Below are 20,410 nucleotides of genomic sequence, written 5' to 3' on the forward strand. Positions count from 1 at the left end.
ACTTAAAATTAAAACCGAAGTCATGACATGACCCATATTCATCTAAAAAACATCAGAACACGTCCCTCATTCCTGAAATTATATTTTAGTACATTTTTCTTTGTTATTTAGGTCTTTAAGTTAATAATGTGCAAAGCATATTTAAATCCTAAATACATATGTATTTTAGATCTTCCTCAAATGTAGCTTGTTCACCTGGGAAAATGCTGTTTTTATAAAGCACCTCCAGGATTCACCTGTTTCTAAAGTCTCTGTGCTGAGAGAAATGAAACCTATTATCTCCCTACTTCTCTTTTCAGCTTCGATCGTTTGTGAAAGGCAAAGTCCTTCCATTCCTGTCTCTAGCTGAGGATGGAGATGCCTGGAAAGCATATGGATTTGCAATTGTTGATGGGAAAGGAGGGCAGGCAGGGGGAGGAGCAAAATGAGGCTGTTAATTAAACATCTAGAAAACCCAATAACTTTTCCTTTTAGTATCAGCTTTCTCATCTGCAACCTTGAAGGTTCAAAGTGTAAATACTAAATACGGAATTTATTTCTAACAGAACTTTAAATAATTTTGATCTTGGAGACACTCTGCAACTTACTACTTCCAATTCTTCCACATTTCATATTCAGGGGACTTAGATAATTTGTTTTTTGGAAGGTTCTGTTGCATTAAAAAAAAAAATCTATAGTTTGACCATGCTGCCCTTTGATGTTCTTATTTTATTTAAGCTTTTACAAAATGACTTAGAAATGATAATGTAATACATTATTAGTTTCTTCATTTATTCATGCCCAGTTATATAAAACATTATTTCCTCATTATTATCAGTGCTTTTGAAATTAGCAAAACCATACAACTAAGTACAATCATTGAACCTGCCATTATTTTTATTTTTCCTACAGTTTCAGCACAAACTCCTGACTACCTCCCAATTTTACAGAAAGACTAGATCTAAAATAGAAAATTTATTTTGTAAAGACCTCCAAAATGTTTTTCCTTTCAAAATGTTGCTGATTTTAGGGGAAGAAAAGTAATAATCTGAAACTCAAAGACTTGATCTTGCTTATTTTCCATGATAAAAGAGCAACATGACAAGTATTTATAATAAAACTTAGATCTCAGAATATTGTGTTTGTGTATAATATTATACATATGTTAGTTTTCAGTCTAATGGAATGAATCAAACAGGATCTACAACACTGAAAAGGCTCCACTAACATAGACTCTTATGGGGAGTTCTGTGCTATAATAATATAAAGTTAAAAAGTATGAAAGGTAAGATGCTAAATTCCATAAAATGCATATTTAGTAATATGTTTGGTACAAATAGTTATAAACATCTAAAATATATACTAAGAAAATAAAAAATATTAATATTCACAAAGATTTGTTTTAGACCAAGAAATATTACTTTAATCTTTCAAAGTAAATCCTCTCTAATTTCTGAACAGAGTGTTACTATTGCAGTAAAGTGACCTGATGGGCCTACATTTTTTTTTGTTCAATCCAAGACACTTGTTTAAAAGAATAGATACAAACTGTCACTTTGCTGTACAGCAGAAATTCACACAACGTTATAATACAATAAAAGTTTTTTGTAAATACAATAAAAGTTTTTTGTAAAAAAAATAAAAATAAAATACCTTTGTTTAGCTCACAGGAAACATCCTGACCAGGCCCACCTGTGAATGACTGCAGGGAGGAAGAAATTAACACATCCCCTCCGGAGGCTGAACAGAACCAGGAAGTGTTTGACTTTACTCCCTCCCCTTTTAGTATAAAAGAAGCCTGAATTCTAACTCAGGCGCAATGGTTCTTGGGACACGAGTCCACCGTCTTCTTGTTCGGCTGGCTTGCTGAATAAAGTTGCTATTCCTTGCCCACTCCCCACCCCCAAAAAGGAATAGAAACTCTACTTTCTCATGTCATCCTCCTAATTCTGATAGGACTAAGCGAACTCAAAAGGTTCTGGCATTTGAGGCCAACAATAGCATAAGAAGAGGAGCAACTTTACAGAAAGGCTGGATTGGGTATTGTAACAGATGCCCAAGGATCTTACAGAAACATTCTGGTTAAATTTTATTGCAGTAGACATTGCTGGGATGCATCCATTTAAGTAATAATAAACCACCCAGATTATTGATACTATATTCAAAACTTATAAATCTCTTTGATCATGGTTGTAATGCTTCGTCTATAGCCCTACTACAAGATGTGTAATTTACACTGAAAACTGCATAGTGCTTGCATTAAGCTTCAAATTCTATTCATAAATAGAAACAGGACTTCATTTGCATTTCATGATCATGCATTATCTGTTTATACATGTTTGCAGACCCATGGGCTCTGCCCAAGTATGGAAAAAAAAATAATTCTATTAGCTTCAACTTCCCACTTTTAAAGTCAATGTACACTTGGTTGTAAAGTAAACATGTTTACTTCCGGTAATTATACTCCTTTTAACTGCACTTAAGAACATTCTAATTTGTGCTATTGTTATTTGTAAGCTGTCCCATGTCCAGATAACTCTTGATGTTAAATAAGACTGAACAGAAAACGTGGTATGAGATTTGAGGTAGGCAACCTATAGCATGGGTGCCTCTGAGGACTTCCTGGTGATGGTAAATTTTCAGACCCTTTAGTATGCCTCTTTTTATATTATCTTTATCATTTTTCCCTTTACTTCCCCACATCCTTCAAAAACCTGCTGAAAAGTCCATTAATATCCTTGCTTAGTGCTACTGGTTGCTTAGCTGCACTGCTTACCAGTCCCTCTGATTTCAGAGGATGGAACTCCATCCAATTTTGTGTAACCTGGAGAATGGCTTGCTCTTAGCTTTCAACTTAAGAGTTCTAATGATACACCGAAAAAAATTTTAATTACATGATTAAAACTGGGAGGAGTAATAAGTTTCATATAATTGTCATCTTTTGTGCTAACATATAAAACTTTAAATGTTTAAGGTAAATACTTTGAGAGAAAAGACTGTCACGTTCTTAATATAAATATTTTCAGAGAGCTCACTTTTTAACTTTGATTTTCATATTCCATTAAAGTTTTGCTAAATCATAGTCCTGAAAGCACATCATGGAGGATGCCTTAGAATGTAGTGGGCCTCTGGGATGCAGTTCCTAATGAACCTGCCTTAGGCTGGGTTACACTTTATGGTGAATGGTATTAAGAGTAACTTCCCAGAGTCTAGAGATACAAGTGAAAAGTATAAGCTAATTAAGTCCGTAGTTTTTAAATATGTGAATAATTTATATAAGTATTTAAAACTCTGTGGGAAATTTCTAACTGAAAACTTCATTGTAGCTGGCAAAGAAGGAGCAAAGAATAAATAAGGTGGAGAACAGGCACACACAGCTCCCAGGTTCACTGTAATGGGATAGCCGCAGCCATATTTTATCACTTTATTTGTTGGCAGAGACTAATGCTTTGTTTTATAAATATACTACAAGTGATAGGCTACAATTTTCAAGAATAAAGGGCCAAATGCCCATAGCTAAATATGAAACCTGCACATAACTTAGAATCATAATTCCTGATAAATACGGATTTTATCAGATAACTCCTTATGACCCATGAAACAGTTCACTGTCACATCTTTGAAGCACCCAAGCCTTGATATTTGGGACATAGTAGTCTATTTAGCTTGTCCTTTTAAAAATTAATTTTGGGGGACTTCCCTGGCGGTCCGGTGGTTAAGACTCTGCACACCAATGCAGGGGGCGTGGGTTCGATCCCTGGTCAGGAAACTAAGATTGCACATGCATGCCTGGCACGGCCAAAAAAAAAAATTATTAATTTTTTTAAAGTAAACAATCATCTTGGCCTCTATACATTCAAGGAAATTCTCCATGGTACTGTTTTTTTTGACAGATATAAAATAGGAGGCTACCTCACTTATGAAACAAGATTTCAATCTTTTATTAGTATGTTGGAAAGACAGTGGGAATGAAATAAAACCTTTCGAAGTGCTCATGACACTCACTTGATCATGGCAGTCCACCTACCTCAGCTTTCAGTGTCTGACTAAAAATCCAGCTTAATTCTTGCTTTGTCAGTGAGTTAATGGTGATTCTGGGATTAAAAGGCAAGGGAATACAAGTTGTTAAGGGGGTCGAAATATCGATAAAATTTAAGTGTTTTTCTCTGATAAATGGATTTAAAAGGAACAAAAATGGAGTATTAACTATTGTGGCCTGTGGATAGTCTGAAAAAGGAAAAAAGTGAAGAAATTTATAATCTATATACAATAATGAACACTTACTAATATGCTTCACCAGTGGCTTTTCAAATTACACTGGCAGCTTGACGATGAGGTCGTTTTCATCTGTGTTTTCTTTGGCAGGAAGATGGATGATCACTGACAAAAGATTGTATGCTTGTGCCTTAACCTTACAGCTTACATGTTAAACAACTCCTGTAAGAGGCACCCCTTTCCTAGTGGAACAGGGACCGTGGCAATGAATTTTTGTCCTGCTGGAGTTATCGAAAATGCTACCGTTGAGTGTGGCAATAGTGTAGGAGTTAACCCACAAGTTCCCAATCTAAAGATGTTTCTAGCCTTTCTATATGGGTGCTGTAAGAAGAGTATTTTGGAGTTGAATGTCGCTAAGCATGTATGTGATATCACTATCAATATAAAACAACATTTAGAAATCAAATCAGATCTGTGACACTATTTTGGAGCCTCTGATAAATGATTTTTATTCTTCATCAGATAATACTTTTCAGTATCTGTCAGTTATTAGAAGAGTCCATTTGTTAAATACGTGTGTAAACACATAAACCTTTTCTACTGTTATCTTCACCAAATGTAATCTTCTATAGTATGTTCTAAAATGCTAGACAGTAATGGGTCAACATATCTTTTGTAATTTAGCCTATATTGGAATATTATTTCAGGGACCCAGGGTTTGTTATCAAGAGTGCTGTATTTTGACCTGAGGCTATGAACTGACTGTATTTGGTGCCTTTTTTTCCTACCAGAGAAAGATCAGATCAAGATTGGTGCTAAATTTCATGTTCCTTGCAAAATTATTTTTTTCTTTTTAAATATATATGTCAATAAGAAATGTGTAGATCTAGCAGTATTATGCATGTTGCATTTTGTATATATGTCTGAGGAGAAAAACCTCCTATAAAACAATTACTGAGTTCAAAATCTACTTAGAGGTATGCAATTTTTGTTAACACAGAAGGCGTTCAGTATGAAAGTCAAAAAATGATCACCAAATGAAAACTTAATGATGAACACAGCCCCCCAACATAATGCCTTTAAAGAAAAATCCCGGGTCAATGTTTCTAGCATAGTTAGCTATTCAAAGTATTCTGTGACTCGGAGGGTATGTGAAAAAAATGTTATGTATATTTTATTATACATATAGCTATATATACAAAATAGCTTTCTATTGAGCTTGTTTAAGTAGATATTTTAAGCTATTTTTCAGGCTAAGATTAGAGTTTTGGGAGTCATCAATCTTAAAACTTGGACAATGAGTTACTTTTTTAAAAAAATGACACAAAGTATCACTGTTTATCTTTCAGATTTAACATAAAGAAATTAGAAAGGACTGTGTCTGGGTCAGTGTCAGCAAATCTCAGACCTATGATTATCAAGGGCTCTCAGCATCATGGTCGTGGCTGACTGTGTGACACGCACCTAAAACTCTACCCCAAATTCCACGTGGGTCTCTGAATCCTAATGTACCTGTAAGTAGTATTCACAGGAAGTGGGGACCACAGGTTTTTATTTAACCTTGCTGTCTTTATAGACTTTGCCTTAACTCTATTTTGTGAAGATTTTAAAAATATACATTAGGAAAATAATACACACTATCATTTTCCTAATTAGGAAAACCAGACATTTAGAATCTACTGGAGCGTGCTGGATTCTCTGTTAACTAATGATAATTCCATTCTACTGTTAAAATTAGTTGTATGTGGAAGGGAGAACAGGGGCTTGTTAATCTGAAGTTACAGGGGGAAGATAAATTGGGAGATTGGGATTGACATATCACACTATATATAAAATAGATAACTAATAAGGACCTACTGTACAGCACAGGGAACTCAATACTCTGTAATGACCTATATGGGAAAAGAGTCTAAAAAAAAAGAGTGGATATATGTATACGTATAGCTGATTCACTTTGCTGTACAGCAGAAACTAACACAACATCGTAAATCAACTATACTCCAATAAAAATTTTAAAAAAAACTACACTAGAGATGAAATATCCCTTTAGTAATAACTTCTCATGTAATTGTTAAAATATTGTGGTTTGAGAAATGTAAGATTATAAAGGCATTGCCCAATGCTTGATAAATTTGCATTTTGTTCTCCTACGAGTTTATTTTAGCCTGAAAGTTATAGCTATGACAAACTGAACCCTGCAGTATTACTGAGAGAGAGCTTGGATATTTAAACTATCTCCTAGTATAACATGATATTTTTTATGTCAACTTGTTTTATTTTAATGTTTACCTGAAAAGTAATTTTTAAACTATTTTGCATATTTTCAAAGTTAGAAAAACATGTTTGATTTTAGACATCAAAACCAAGCTGTTCCAAGTGCACGCTGCACACTGCAGTGAGTCTGCTTCTCTACCTACCTACACAGGATGCCATTTTTGGCACAGTAGTTGTTTAAATATAGATCACTATGTGAAATGATTATGCTGGGTTTGATCAGTGTGCAGTATTTTAGTACTTGCCTTATGTTTCTTTTTAAAGGGTATGATTTATAACTGATTTTTTTATAATGTGCAATTTAATATAGATAACCGAAACCTTTTTAATGAAAAGTGCTTTGTAATCATTTGGAGGATAAGATCATTTTACTGTGGAACAATGTGATGTTCTCAGTGAATACAATAAAAAACTTTTAGCAAATTTCTATAAGGCTTTGTGATTATATTTATGAAATTCCCTGGGGAGAAGGGGGAAGGAAAAATTACTAAAGAAAAGGAAACAGTCTATGTTGAATAAAAGAGAAATAAGCTGTGTGCTTTTAAAGCTTCCTATATGTATTTCAAGTGTGTTTGGGTATTGTTATTTATCTAGGGCAAAGAACACAGATAGAAATAAACCAAAAGCACCGGATAGTCCAGAAACTATTTATATTTGATACTTTTTTTTTTTTGCAGTTTACTTACATTATTGCTTCTTTTACATACACTGATTAAACTGATTAAATTCAGCTGGTACTAAGTGATCTCCTATTCACTGAAAATTTCAGGGGACGATCAAGAGCCAGGCTGGAACTTTTTTAAAAATCCCCTGCTATTGTGGATTACTCACTTGGAGAAAAACTGGCTGCAGTCAGAAGATGTTTATTATTTGATGAGACCTAACTACAAAGCAAATCACTATTGATGTTTAATGGTGCTAAATAGATTTTATACATCAAACATGAAATTCGCAATATGCATTGAATATATTATTTATATGCCTGTAAATAGGTACCAGACGTACAGGCCATTGGAGGGCTTTTGAGGGAAATGGAAGAGAATGGATATGACAAATTGTTACTGATCCTAAGCAGGATAAAATTCACTCGCTTTTTTTTGTTAAATTAAAATGATAGAAGATTGCTTACTTCGCAAAGTAAACTCATTCCATAGTTGAGCAATTCTTTTTTAAATTTTATTTTATTTTTTTATACAGCAGGTTCTTATTAGTCATCCATTTTATACCCATCAGTGTATACATGTCAATCCCAATCGCCCAATTCATCCCACCACCACCCCCACTTTCCCCCCTTGGTGTCCATATGTTTGTTCTCTACATCTGTGTCTCTATTTCTGCCCTGCAAACAGGTTCATCTGTACCATTTTTCTAGGTTCCACATGTGTGCTAATATACGATATTTGTTTTTCTCTTTCTGACTTATTTCACTCTGTATGACAGTCTCTAGATCCATCCACATCTCAACAAATGACCCAATTTCATTCCTTTTTATGGCTGAGTAATATTCCACTGTATATATGTACCACATCTTCTTTATCCATTCATCTGTCGATGGGCATTTAGGTTGCTTCCGTGACCTGGCTATTGTAAATAGTGCTGCAATGAACATTGGGGTGCATGTGTCTTTTTGAATTATGGTTTTCTCTGGGTATATGCCCAGTAGTGGGATTGCTGGGTCATATGGTATTTCTATCTTTAGTTTTTTAAGGAACCTCCATACTGTTCTCCATAGTGGCTGTATCAATTTACATTCCCACCAACAGTGCAAGAGGGTTCCCTTTTCTCCACACCCTCTCCAGGATTTGTTGTTTGTAGATTTTTTGATGATGCCCGTTCTAACTGGTGTGAGGAGATACTTCATTGTAGTTTTGATTTGCATTTCTGTAATAATTAGTGATGTTGAGTAGCTTTTCATGTGCTTCTTGGCCATCTGTATGTCTTCTTTGGAGAAATGTCTATTTAGGTCTTCTGACCATTTTTTTTTTTTCTTGAGGTATGCGGGCCTCTCACTGTGTGGCCTCTCCCGTTGCGGAACACAGGCTCCGGACACACAGGCTCAGCGGCCATGGCTCACGGACCTAGCCGCTCTGCGGCATGTGGGATGTGGGATCTTCCCGGACCGGGGCACGAACCCGTGTCTCCTGCATCGGCAGGCGGACTCTCAACCACTGTGCCACCAGGGAAGCCCCTTCTGCCCATTTTTTGACTGGTTGTTTGATTTTTAAATATTGAGCTGCATAAGCTGTTTGTATATTTTGGATATTAATCCTTTGTCCATTGACTCGTTTGCAAATATTTTCTCCCATTCTGAGGGTTGTCTCTTCATCTTGTTTATACTTTGCTTTGCAAAGGCTTTTAAGTTTCACTAGGTCCCATTCGTTTATTTTTGTCTTTATTTCCATTATCTAGGAAGTGGATCAAAAAAAGATCTTGCGTGATTTATGTCAAAGAGTGTTCTTCCTATGTTTTCCTCTAAGAGTTTTATAGTGTCCGGTCTTACATTTAGGTCTTTAATCCATTTGGAGTTTATTTTTGTGTATGGTGTTAGGGAGCGTCCTAATTTCATTCTTTTACATGTAGCTGTCCAGTTTTCCCAACACCACTTATTGAAGAGACTGTCTTTTCTCCATTGTATATCCTTGCCTCCTTTGTCATAGATTAGTTGACCATAGGTGCGTGGGTCTATCTCTGGGCTTTCTATCCTGTTCCATTGATCTATAGTTCTGTTTTGTGCCAGTACCATATTGTCTTGATTACTGTAGCTTTGTAGTATAGTCTGAAGTCAGGGAGTCTGATTCCTCCAGCTCCAGTTTTTTCCCTTAAGACTGCTTTGGCTATTCGGGGTCTTTTGTGTCTTCATACAAATTTTAAGGTTTTTGTTCTAGTTCTGTAAAAAATGCCACTGGTAATTTGACAGGGATTGCATTGAATTTGTAGATTGCTTTGGGTAGTATACTCATTTTCACAATATTGATTCTTCCAATCCAAGAACATGGTATATCTCTCCATCTGTTTGTGTCATCTTTGACTTCTTTTATCAGTGTCTTATAGTTTTCTGAGTACAGGTCTTTTACCTCCTTAAGTAGGTTTATTCCTAGGTATTTTATTCTTTTTGTTGCAATGGTAAATGGGAGTGTTTCCTTAATTTCTTTCTGATCTTTTGTTGTTAATGTATAGGAATGCAAGAGATTTCTGTGCATTAATTTTGTATCCTGCAACTTTACCAAATTCATTGATTAGCTCTAGTAGTTTTCTGGTGGTGTCTTTAAGATTCTCTATGTATAGTATCGTGTCATCTGCAAACAGTGACAGTTTTACTTCTTCTTTTCCAATTTGAATTCCTTTAAAACTATGTTGAGTAATAGTGGCAAGAGTGGACATCCTTGTCTTGTTCCTGATCTTAGAAGAAATGCTTTCAGTTTTTCACCATTGCGAATGATGTTTGCTGTGGGTTTGTCGTATACAGCCTTTATTATGTTGAGGTAGGTTCCCTCTGTGCCCACTTTCTGGAGAGTTTTTATCATAAATGGGTGTTGAATTTTGTCAAAAGCTTTTTCAGCCTCTATTGAGATGATCATATGGTTTTTATTCTTCAATTTTTTAATATGGTGTATCACATTGATTGATTTGCATATATTGAAGAATCCTTGCATCCCTGGGATAAATCCTACTTGATCATGGTGTATGATCCTTTTAATGTGTTGTTGGATTCTGTTTCCTAGTATTTTGTTGAGGATTTTTGCGTCTATAATCATCCTCTTTTATAGCTGTTAGCAGTTGCCTTATGTATTGAGGTGCTCCTATGTTGGGTGCATATGTATTTATAATTGTTATATCTTCTTCTTCGATTGATCCCTTGATCATTATATAGTGTCCTTCCTTGTCTGTTGTAACATTCTTTATTTTAAAGCCTATTTTATCTGATACGAGTATTGCTACCCCAGCTTTCTTTTGATTTCCATTTGCATGGAATATCTTTTTCTGTCCCCTCACTTCCAGTCTGTATGTGTCCCTAGGTCTGAAGTGGGTCTCTTGTAGACAGCATATATATGGGTCTTATTTTTGTATCCATTCAGCCAGCCTGTCTCTTTTGGTTGGAGCATTTAATCCATTGACGTTTAAGGTAATTATCGATATGTATGTTCCTGTGACCATTTTCTTAATTGTTTTGGGTTTGTTTCTGTAGGTCCTTTTCTTCTCTTGTGTTTCCCACTTAGAGAAGTCCTTTAGCATTTGTTGTAGAGCTGGTTTGGTGGTGCTGAATTCTCTTAGCTTTTGCTTGTCTGTAAAGCTTTTGATTTCTCCATTGAATCTGAATGAGATCTTTGCTGGGTAGAGTAATCTTGGTTGTAGGTTCTTCCCTTTCATCACTTTAAATATATTATGCCACTCCCTTCTGGCTTGTAGAGTTTCTGCTGAGAACTCTGCTGTTAACCTTATGGAAGTTCCCTTGTATGTTATTTGTTGTTTTTCCCTTGTTGCTTTCAATAATTTGTCTTTCATTTTTGTCAATTTGATTACTGTGTGTCTCGGCATGTTTCTCCTTGGGTTTATCCTGCCTGGGACTCTCTGCGCTTCCTGGACTTGGGTGGCTATTTCCTTTCCCATGTTAGGGAAGTTTTTGACTGTAATCTTTCAAATATTTTCTTGGGTCCTTCCTCTCTCTCTTCTCCTTCTCGGACCCCTAAAATGCGAATGTTGGTGCATTTAATGTTGTCCCAGACGTCTCTTAGGCTGTCTTCATTTCTTTTCGTTCTTTTTTCTCTATTCTGTTCTGCGGCAGTGAATTCCACCATTCTGTCTTCCAGGTCACTTATCCGTTCTTCTGCCTCAGTTATTCTGCTATTGATTCCTTCTAGTGTATTTTTCATTTCAGTTATTGTATTGTTCATCTCTGTTGGTTTGCTCTTTAATTCTTCTAGGTGTTTATTCTTTAATTCTTCTAGGTCTTTGTTAAACGTTTCTTGCATCTTCTCAGTCTTTGCCTCCATTCTTTTTCCAAGGTCCTGGATCATCTTCACTATCATTATTCTGAATTCTTTTTTTGGAAGAATTCAAATTCTTCCACTTCATTTAGTTGTTTTCCTGGGGTTTTATCTTGTTCCTTCATCTGGTACACAGCCCTCTGCCTTTTCATCTTGTCTATCTTTCTGTGAATGTGGTTTTTGTTCCACAGGCTGCAGGATTGTAGTTCTTCTTGCTTCTGCTCTCTGCCCTCTGGTGGATGAGGCTATCTAAGAGGCTTGTGCAAGTGTCCTGATGGGAGGGACTGGTGGTGGGTAGAGCTGACTGTTGCTCTGGTGGGCAGAGCTCAGTAAAACTTTAATCCACTTGACTGTTGATGGGTGGGGCTGGGTTCCCTCCCTGTTGGTAGTTTGGCCTGAGGCAACCCAGCACTGGAGACTACCTGGGCTCTTTGGTGGGGCTAATGACAGACTCTGGGAGGGCTCATGCCAAGGAGTACTTCCCAGAACTTCTGCTGCCAGTGTCCTTGTCCCCACGGTGAAACAGAGCCACCTCCTGCCTCTGCAGGAGACCCTCCAACACTAGCAGGTAGGTCTGGTTCAGTCTCCCCCAGGGTCACTGCTCCTTCCCCAGGTCCCGATGCACACACTACTTTGTGTGTGCCCTCCAAGAGTGGAGTGTGTTTCCCCCAGTCCTGTTGAAGTCCTGCAATCAATTCCCACTAGGCTTCAAAGTCTGATTCTCTAGGATTTCCTCCTCCCGTTGCCGGACCCCCAGGTTGGGAAGCCTGACGCGGGGCTTAGAACCTTCACTCCAGTGGGTGGACTTCTGTGGTATGTGTTCTCCAGTCTGTGAGTCACCCACCCAGCAGTTATGGGATTTGATTTTATTGTGATTGTGCCCTTGCTACTGTCTCATTGTGGCTTCTCCCTTGTCTTTGGTTGTGGGGTATCTTTTTTGGTGAGTTCCGGTGTCTTCCTGTCGATGACTGTTCAGCAATTAGTTGTGATTCCAGTGCTCTCGCAAGAGGGAGTGAGCACACATCCTTATACTCTGCCATCTTGAACCAGTCTCTAAAATTTACTCTCTTGAGGAAGTAATTTTTATAGGAAAAGAATAGAATTCTAATGTATACAGAAAACAAAGTTTCTAGAGGTATGACTCAATCAAAGAATTATCATAGTATCAGACTTACTTTCAGGGTTTAAAGTTCTCTTCTCACAGTCTCCTACAGATGAACCTAAATCCTTAAATACAAGAGTCCTTCTTTAAAATCCTCAGGAGTCTTTTCAACTGTGGTAAAATCTACATAACATAAAATTTACCATTTGAACCATTTAAAGTGTATTGTGGCATTAAGTACATTCACACTACTGGGCAACCATCACTACCATCCATCTCCTGAATGATTCCATCATCCTAAACTGAAACTCTGTACCCATTAAACACTAACTCCCCATTCTTCCCTCCCCTTAGTCCCTGACAACCACCGTTCTACTTTCTGTCTCTATGAATTGACCATGCTAGGTGCTTCATATAGTGGAATCATACAATATTTGTCTACATTTGCATTTCTTATGACTAATTAGTGTAAATATTTTTTCATAAACTTCTCAGCCATGGCATTTCTTCTTTGGGGTATTATCTATTCTTATCCTTTCTCTATTTTTCTGTTGGGGGGTTTATCTTTTTCTTACTGGTTTGCGAGCACTCTTCATATATCATGTGAGACTCTAATTAAAGTGTTGGTAAAAATTTCCCCAGTTTGTCTTTTTACATTGATTTTTTTTTCAAATTAAAGTTTTCACTTTTATAGACTCCCTCATTGCTTATATGTTTAGAAAGGCTTACCCTATTATGTAACTATATTCTTAAAATCCCTTCTAATATCTTTATGGCTTCATTTTTACATTAAATCTCTAAACTCTATGATTTATTTTGAGGTATGGTATGAAGTAGGAATCTACTTCTTTAATGTTTATCCAATTTGATACTAGACATTACTTATTGAACAATCCATCTTCTCCCTCCTCGTCTGACAGTGTCTAATAATTTTCTACTATGAACAAAGACAAAGTTAATAAATACCCTTTTTCTCCTCGTCCCTACCCTTTTCTCCATCACCTTTTTTTAGTAGGTAATCGCTCTCTTAGTGTTTACTCTGCATCGTTCAAAAGAATACTTATAACTCTACTACTTGAATTACTAGCATTAAGTGATAACTTTGACCCCTAGTTATTGAAGATGAAGAAATCAGTATACTTCTACCCCTCTCCACCCTTTGCTTCCCACCTTTCATTAGTGATATAACTAATTTAATGATATAACTAATTTTTGATATAATTTCTACATTATCAGGGCTAACAACATTTATATTCTGTTCTGTCACCAAAATCCCCACATTTGTCCTAGTCGTACAGTTCATGTCAGTAATCATTGCCAATTCCCTTGCAGTTGTTTTTCCACTCATCTCTTGGTTGGCTGAATCTTCTAACAGATTTCTCCAACAGGGTCAAGGAAATAACATTACCCCATGTTCAGACTATTTGTCTTTTGCTTCTATACCTGACAGAGAGTTTGGCTCATGCCTTCTTTCCTTTGAGATCTTGTAGGCATTGCTTCACAATCTTTGAGGATTGAAGTTTGCTATGAAAAAAGACTGAGGCCAACCTTTGGATTCCCTCCGCTACATCATGCCAAGAAAGCTCTAGCATCTCAACCTCATTAACTGTAGACCAACACCGCCTCCAAATTTTAGTCAACCAAGTAAGCTGTTACAGCCAACTCCAGCTGCACGATCTAACCCTTTGAATTCACAATATCCAGTAAAGTGTACCCATATCAATGAATTCAGCTGGATCTAATGTTATATTCTGCTCTCCTTGCTCTAATACCCTGAGCATCTACTCCTACACACTCACCAGGTTTCTGCTAATATATATTAATGAAGTACTGCAATTCTTTTGGTGTGCAAGCTATGTCCTCCTGGATCACAGTGTGTACCTGTCCCCCTGAATCATGTTGAGATTTGGTCTTTGTTATGGGCCTAGTGGCAATAGAGAACGGTAATGGTTGTCATGGGCCTTAAGGAGAATGGCATTTCTTACGAGGCATCTGTCCTGGGTGACATTATCACAGTTTTTAGACAAAGACTAGTCTATTTAGATACTAGAGAGCAAGAACTTTCATTGGTAAGGGAAGCTCTGCCACCTAGCAATGACAATCCTTTATCACTGTATGCCTATAAATTTTTAAATGCTTTGAAGCTTACGAACAAAGGTAGTACCCCTGAATTTCTTACCACATGTGAACTTTTACTATGAAGCATCTAGAATCCTTATAGCATACAACAGAAATGTCACTAACTTCTGTTGCCCCTGGCCATTTCAGAGAATACTATTTGCGAAGCTTTGAGGCAGAAAGTTTACATGAGTAGTTTTCAGTTGAAGTCCTATTGCACCCAGAGGGTACTCTGGAAGTCTGTGAGGGTGTCATAGTAACCGGGAGTTGCTACTAGCATTTAGTGGGCAGGGGTCAGAGATGCTAGACATCCTACAATGTGTGGGATGGGATAGTCCCACACACTGTCCAACTTTTGAATGTCCTGTTAAATATTCATTGAGTGAAAAAAGCTTGCTTTTAATTATCTGAGCCTAGACTCTAAACCTCTTGTACATATAAACATAAATTTTTTTGCATAGTTCCAATAAACACCAAATTTTCCAAAAACACAAACTATCATGTAACTCAAGGGAAGACTGCATTTTGTTTTAGTTTGAACTCTACCATGAGTGGGTCTCCATTTTGGAAAATCATCAAGGAATGCCACTCGTGGTATTTGAGTAGTCGATACTCATCTAATACAGCTTAGGTTTGTATTTGTAACGTGGCATTCACAGCAATTTGATCTACAAGAATATACTTATTTAGTCATTTCATTAATTGTAGAGAAAAATTATCAATATTCAGCTGAATATTTCAAGTTGGGTTTTATATCTTTGCCCACAAATGAACGGGGTTGCCATATGCCCATTTTGTTAACATGTTTTTCTCTAATGAAGCAATGAAACCATCAAGATTAAGTGACCACTTTACAAGGAAACATGGTGAAAAGTTGGCAACGATAATAGTATTCTTGTGAGATAAAGCATTCTGAAAAGTCTGAAAACCGTCTTACTATTTACTGGAATGTTTAACAAATTTTTCCTAAACCGGAAAGATGGTTTTATTGTTTCTTTCAGAATAGCACAAATGATTGCAAAATGTGGTAAGCTTCATGACATTGGCCTTGGCAATGATTTCATGGATATAACACCAAAAGCACAGGCAACAAGAACAAAAATAAATGCAACTACATCAAACTAAAAAGCTTCTGCACAGCAAAGGAAACAATCATCGCAATGAAAAGGTAACCTATGGAATGGGAGAAAATATTTGCAAACCATATATGTGACAAGGGTTAATCTCAAAATTATATAAGAAACTTCTACAACTCCATAGTGGAAAAAAAAAATGAATACCACACTTTAAAAATAGTGTAAGAGGGCTTCCCTGGTGGCACAGTGGTTGAGAATCTGCCTGCCAATGCAGGGGACACGGGTTCGAGCCCTGGTCTGGGAGGATCCCACATGCCGCGGAGCAACTGGGCCCGTGAGCCACAACTACTGAGCCTGCGCTCTAGAGCCCGTGTGCCTAGAGCCCATGCTCCACAAGAGAAGCCACCGCAATGAGAAGCCCGCGCAACGCAACGAAGAGTAGCCCCTGCTTGCCACAACTAGAGGAAACCCACAGGCAGCAACGAAGACCCAACACAGCCAAAAATGAATAAATAAATAAATTTATTAAGAAAAAATGGCTATACCTTGTATCTCCCAGTTGCTACAGTAATAATGATGATACTCTAACAGTGATGACAGCAATAATGAAAATGATAGCAGCAAAAAAACAAAGGAGAAGTCCCTTTCCTCCTACAATGTCCCTCCAGCACCCTTTACTGAGAATTTCAGCACTGTGCCCACTGTAAAAGAGAAATGCTTAATGGTCCAATCCATTATTGCAGAGCAGGTACTTAAGGGTGAATATGGTGCTAAGAGGCAATCAATCGATAACCAGCTGACAGGATGCTAAAAGCTACCAATAATTGCTCATTTGAACCTTTCTGACCAGCAGGAAAAAACTTCCTTTTATGATTCAATATTGAGAAACTGAGATGGTCAGTGCATGTTGTGGGTCACCCTTGATCTGACAGCTACAGATGCAACACTCTCTAAGAATTTGTGGACAAAGTCAGAAAATGTCACCCCGAAAATGGAAGGGGGAAAAATCACATTTTGAAACTAATAAGAACCACCTTTAAATGGACAGAAGTAGCTATCTGTGGAAATCTTCTGAGAAAATAACATACTAAAGTAATGATTTATAAAGATACTGCTGATAATAAAAGTAGGTGCTATCTAAATCTTCACACAGGCTAGGTCATCTCCCTAAAAGGAAAGACAGAAATTTAGAAATCATAACAATGAGAGATAAACTGATGGGAAGACTGTAATTCAGAAGTCAAGGATATTTTTAAAAAGAGCAATAGATGGTAAGCATTTGTCAGTATATGCCCAGCACTTCTAGGGTTCTGATTTTGCTAATATAGCCCCCAAATTAACCTGACAGTGGGAAAGGACAGTTTATCTGATTCTACAGTTTTAAGGACATATATAATTCCTTCTGCTTAATTTTTTGCTTTAATAGAGAACCTTCAAATATAGTGGTCATGAAACTTTTTCTGTAAAGGGCCAGGCGGTAAATACTTCAGACTTTGCGGTCCATGAGGTCTCTGTCACAACTACTCAACTGTCACTGTAGTGTAAAATTAGCCATAGATAATGTGTAAATGAATATGCGTGGCTGTGTTCTAATAAATCTTTATTTACAAAAACAGAATGTATCCAGATATGGCCTGTGGGCTTTAGTTTGTTGACCCTTGTTTAATCTATCATTTGACTTCCAGACTGGTCCTGCTCACTGGGGAGGAGTGCCTAGATCTAGGGAATACTAGATACAGAGCAGATCACTCTGTTTGTAAATTATCATCTTGTGGTCTGTTCATATCAGTTAGTTTTCTGGGACCTGATCAGTTCTAGATGAACTAATAATTGAGTTCCTAACCTTGGAAAGTTGAGCTCTGAAGAGACTTGACCTTGGGATCTAGCCTGAGTAGCTGATCTATCTCACTTATTCATCATTCTCTCTTTCCACCATCTCTAAATGGCAACATCAATATAATTTTAACAGGTTAATAATACTATTAAACAAACAGGGCTTTTTTAGGTTTAATAATCACAGTCTACATTTAAAATAGTTGCGTATAAGAGAAAATATGCAGTTTTAAAGATTAACTCAGCTATTATCATGAAGAGTTTAATGCATGACTGCATTAAAAACACAAAACAATATTGTGATGGATTCTATCCTAGTCGGCTCAGGCTGCCATAACAAAATGCCTTAGAATGGGTGGCTTAGGAAACAACAGGAATTTACTTTTCACAGTCCTGGAGGCTGGAAAGTAAGATCAGAGTTCTGATTGATTCACTTCCCTGGTGAGGGCTCTCTTCCTGGCTTTCAGATGCTTGCCCTTCTCTCCCTGTGACCTCACATGGCAGAAAGAGAGCGAGTGTGCTCTGGTGTCTGTTCCTCTTCTTAAAAGAACACTAATCCCATCATGCGGGCTCTACCCTCGTGACCTCATCTAAACCTAATTAGCTCCTAAAGGGTCTACCTCCAAATACTATCACACTGGGGGTTAGGGCGTCAACATATGAACTTTGGGAGAAACACAATTTAGTCCACAGCAGATTATTTTTACTTCTTTATGAAATTATCATCAAAGAAGCCAGGAATCATTTGAAAACCTAATCAGAGAGATCCAATAAACCATTTTTGAGTAATTCTTTTGATAATACAGTTAACGATCCCGAATTGTCAAGAAACATAGTAATATAATAAACTATTTGTGGTAACTGACATTACATAAACCAGATATAAGTTTGGCTTGATGAACATGCCATTTTGGCATGCTAGGTCCATGTCCTTGCCTTAACTCCTCACTCTTGTGGCTTCTCAACCCCTTTATTTTAGCTCATTATTTCAGCTCATATTCGTCACCAGGCCCCTTTGCTTAATGACTCAGTCTGACCCATTCTCTTGGATTTTGACTACTTCAGCTCCCCTTCACTGAACTCCCAATAGGTCTAGCCACCACTGAGACAAGAGATAAGAATCATTTCTGTCTCAAGCTAATGGACAACTGAGCTGACCCTTGCCCAGCCTCCTCATAAAGAGCTGGGTTGGGTGAACATTTTCCGCTGTACATAATTTCTCTCTTTGAAGTGGCCTGAAAGCTAGATCTAAGTTCTTTTGGCCATAGTTTCACATTGTTTGAGCCTTTACTCAGGGGTGGCTTGTGGTGGAATAGGGGAGTGGTTTGGCCTACTCAAAATCTCCATTAGTTCCTTATGCTCAGGCACTCTAAATAAAGCTACAATCGAAGTAAAAATGATTTATCTTGAATACAAGTCCCCTAATTCTCCCCACATTCCAACCAGCTTGCAATCTTATGGCCTCTTATATAGAAATTCTGGTACTGCCATGGAACATGTACATACAGAAGAAAACAGACAAAAAAGAAAGGTCATGGGAATTATTGCCTCCATACCCACGCTTCCGTTCTCACCAAACCACTCTGGCACAAAGACAATTATCTCTTTGCTGAACTACGTAACAAAACTACTAAAATTATTTCCCATTCTCTAGTTTTTCCCGCTCCAATTCAACTGGCCACTACTGCCTGCTAATGTTCTTAATCCTCTGCTTTCATCTTGATACTCTTTACCACTCAAAAACCTGCAATAGCTTCCTAAATTCAAAAGATAAGAGTCCTCAGTTTGGTTTTCCAGATTTACCTACTTGGAAAGTGAGGCTGAGGAAAGTTACATAATTACTTAAGAACATGTGTGTGATTCTATAAATCCAGTGTATTCTCCACCGATCACAGCTGATCACACGCCTTCTTGAATTTTGTTTACTTGGTGTCTAAACCCACACATTCTTGATTTCCTTCTTATTTTAGTCTCCTTTGCAGGATATTCCTCATCTTTCCTACCTTTACATGTGGGATGCCCTCAGGGCTTACTCCCTGGCCCTCTTCTGTCTATACTCACAATTTAGGTTATCTCACCCAGTTACACAGTATTAAATACCATCTACACGATGATAACACCCAGTTTATATCTACTGTTCTGATCCTTCCACTGAACTGAATATCCAGCTGCCCACTTGATGCCTTCATTTAATTATCTAATAAATATCATAATCTTAACACATTCAACCTGAATTCTTGATTTTCTTCCATTTCCCAGCAGCGCTCATGCTCCTTCCACAATCTTTTCCACCTGAATAAACAGGAGCACTATTTACCAGTGGCTTAGATAACAGTCTCTCCTGAATCCTTTTCCCAACAAGGCCTCAACTGTGGACTACCATTTGCATCACCCAGTTTCAGCAAGAATCCTGCTAAAGTGGTTTAGCCAGAGCCCCCACCCTAGATAGCTGAGCACTCTGATATCTGATTGGGTTGCTCATCCCCACCATGCCCCTGGTGATGCCGGATCAGCCTGGCCTGCCTTCAGCAAGACTCCTGCTAGGCTGGTTTAGCCAGAACCCCCCTTACTCTGTTCCCTCTTAATAATTTTCTATCCACTGATCTTTCCCCCCGCCCTCAACCAGGATCCTTGGCTATAAATCCCCACTTTTCCTTGTTGTATTCAGAATTGAGCCCAGTTCTATACTGGGGTCTCTTTTCCTTTATTATAATAGTTCCTGAGTATAAAATCTTTTTATAGCCTTAACTACTGTCCAGCTCTGGGTTTCTTTGACATAGGTCAAAATCCTTGAAGTCATTTTTTTTTAATTAATTTTTTGGCTGCAC

The sequence above is a fragment of the Monodon monoceros genome, unplaced genomic scaffold (assembly GCF_005190385.1).
Source record: "Monodon monoceros isolate NGI ecotype Baffin Bay Population unplaced genomic scaffold, NGI_Narwhal_1 Super_Scaffold_15, whole genome shotgun sequence".
Taxonomy (NCBI): domain Eukaryota; kingdom Metazoa; phylum Chordata; class Mammalia; order Artiodactyla; family Monodontidae; genus Monodon; species Monodon monoceros.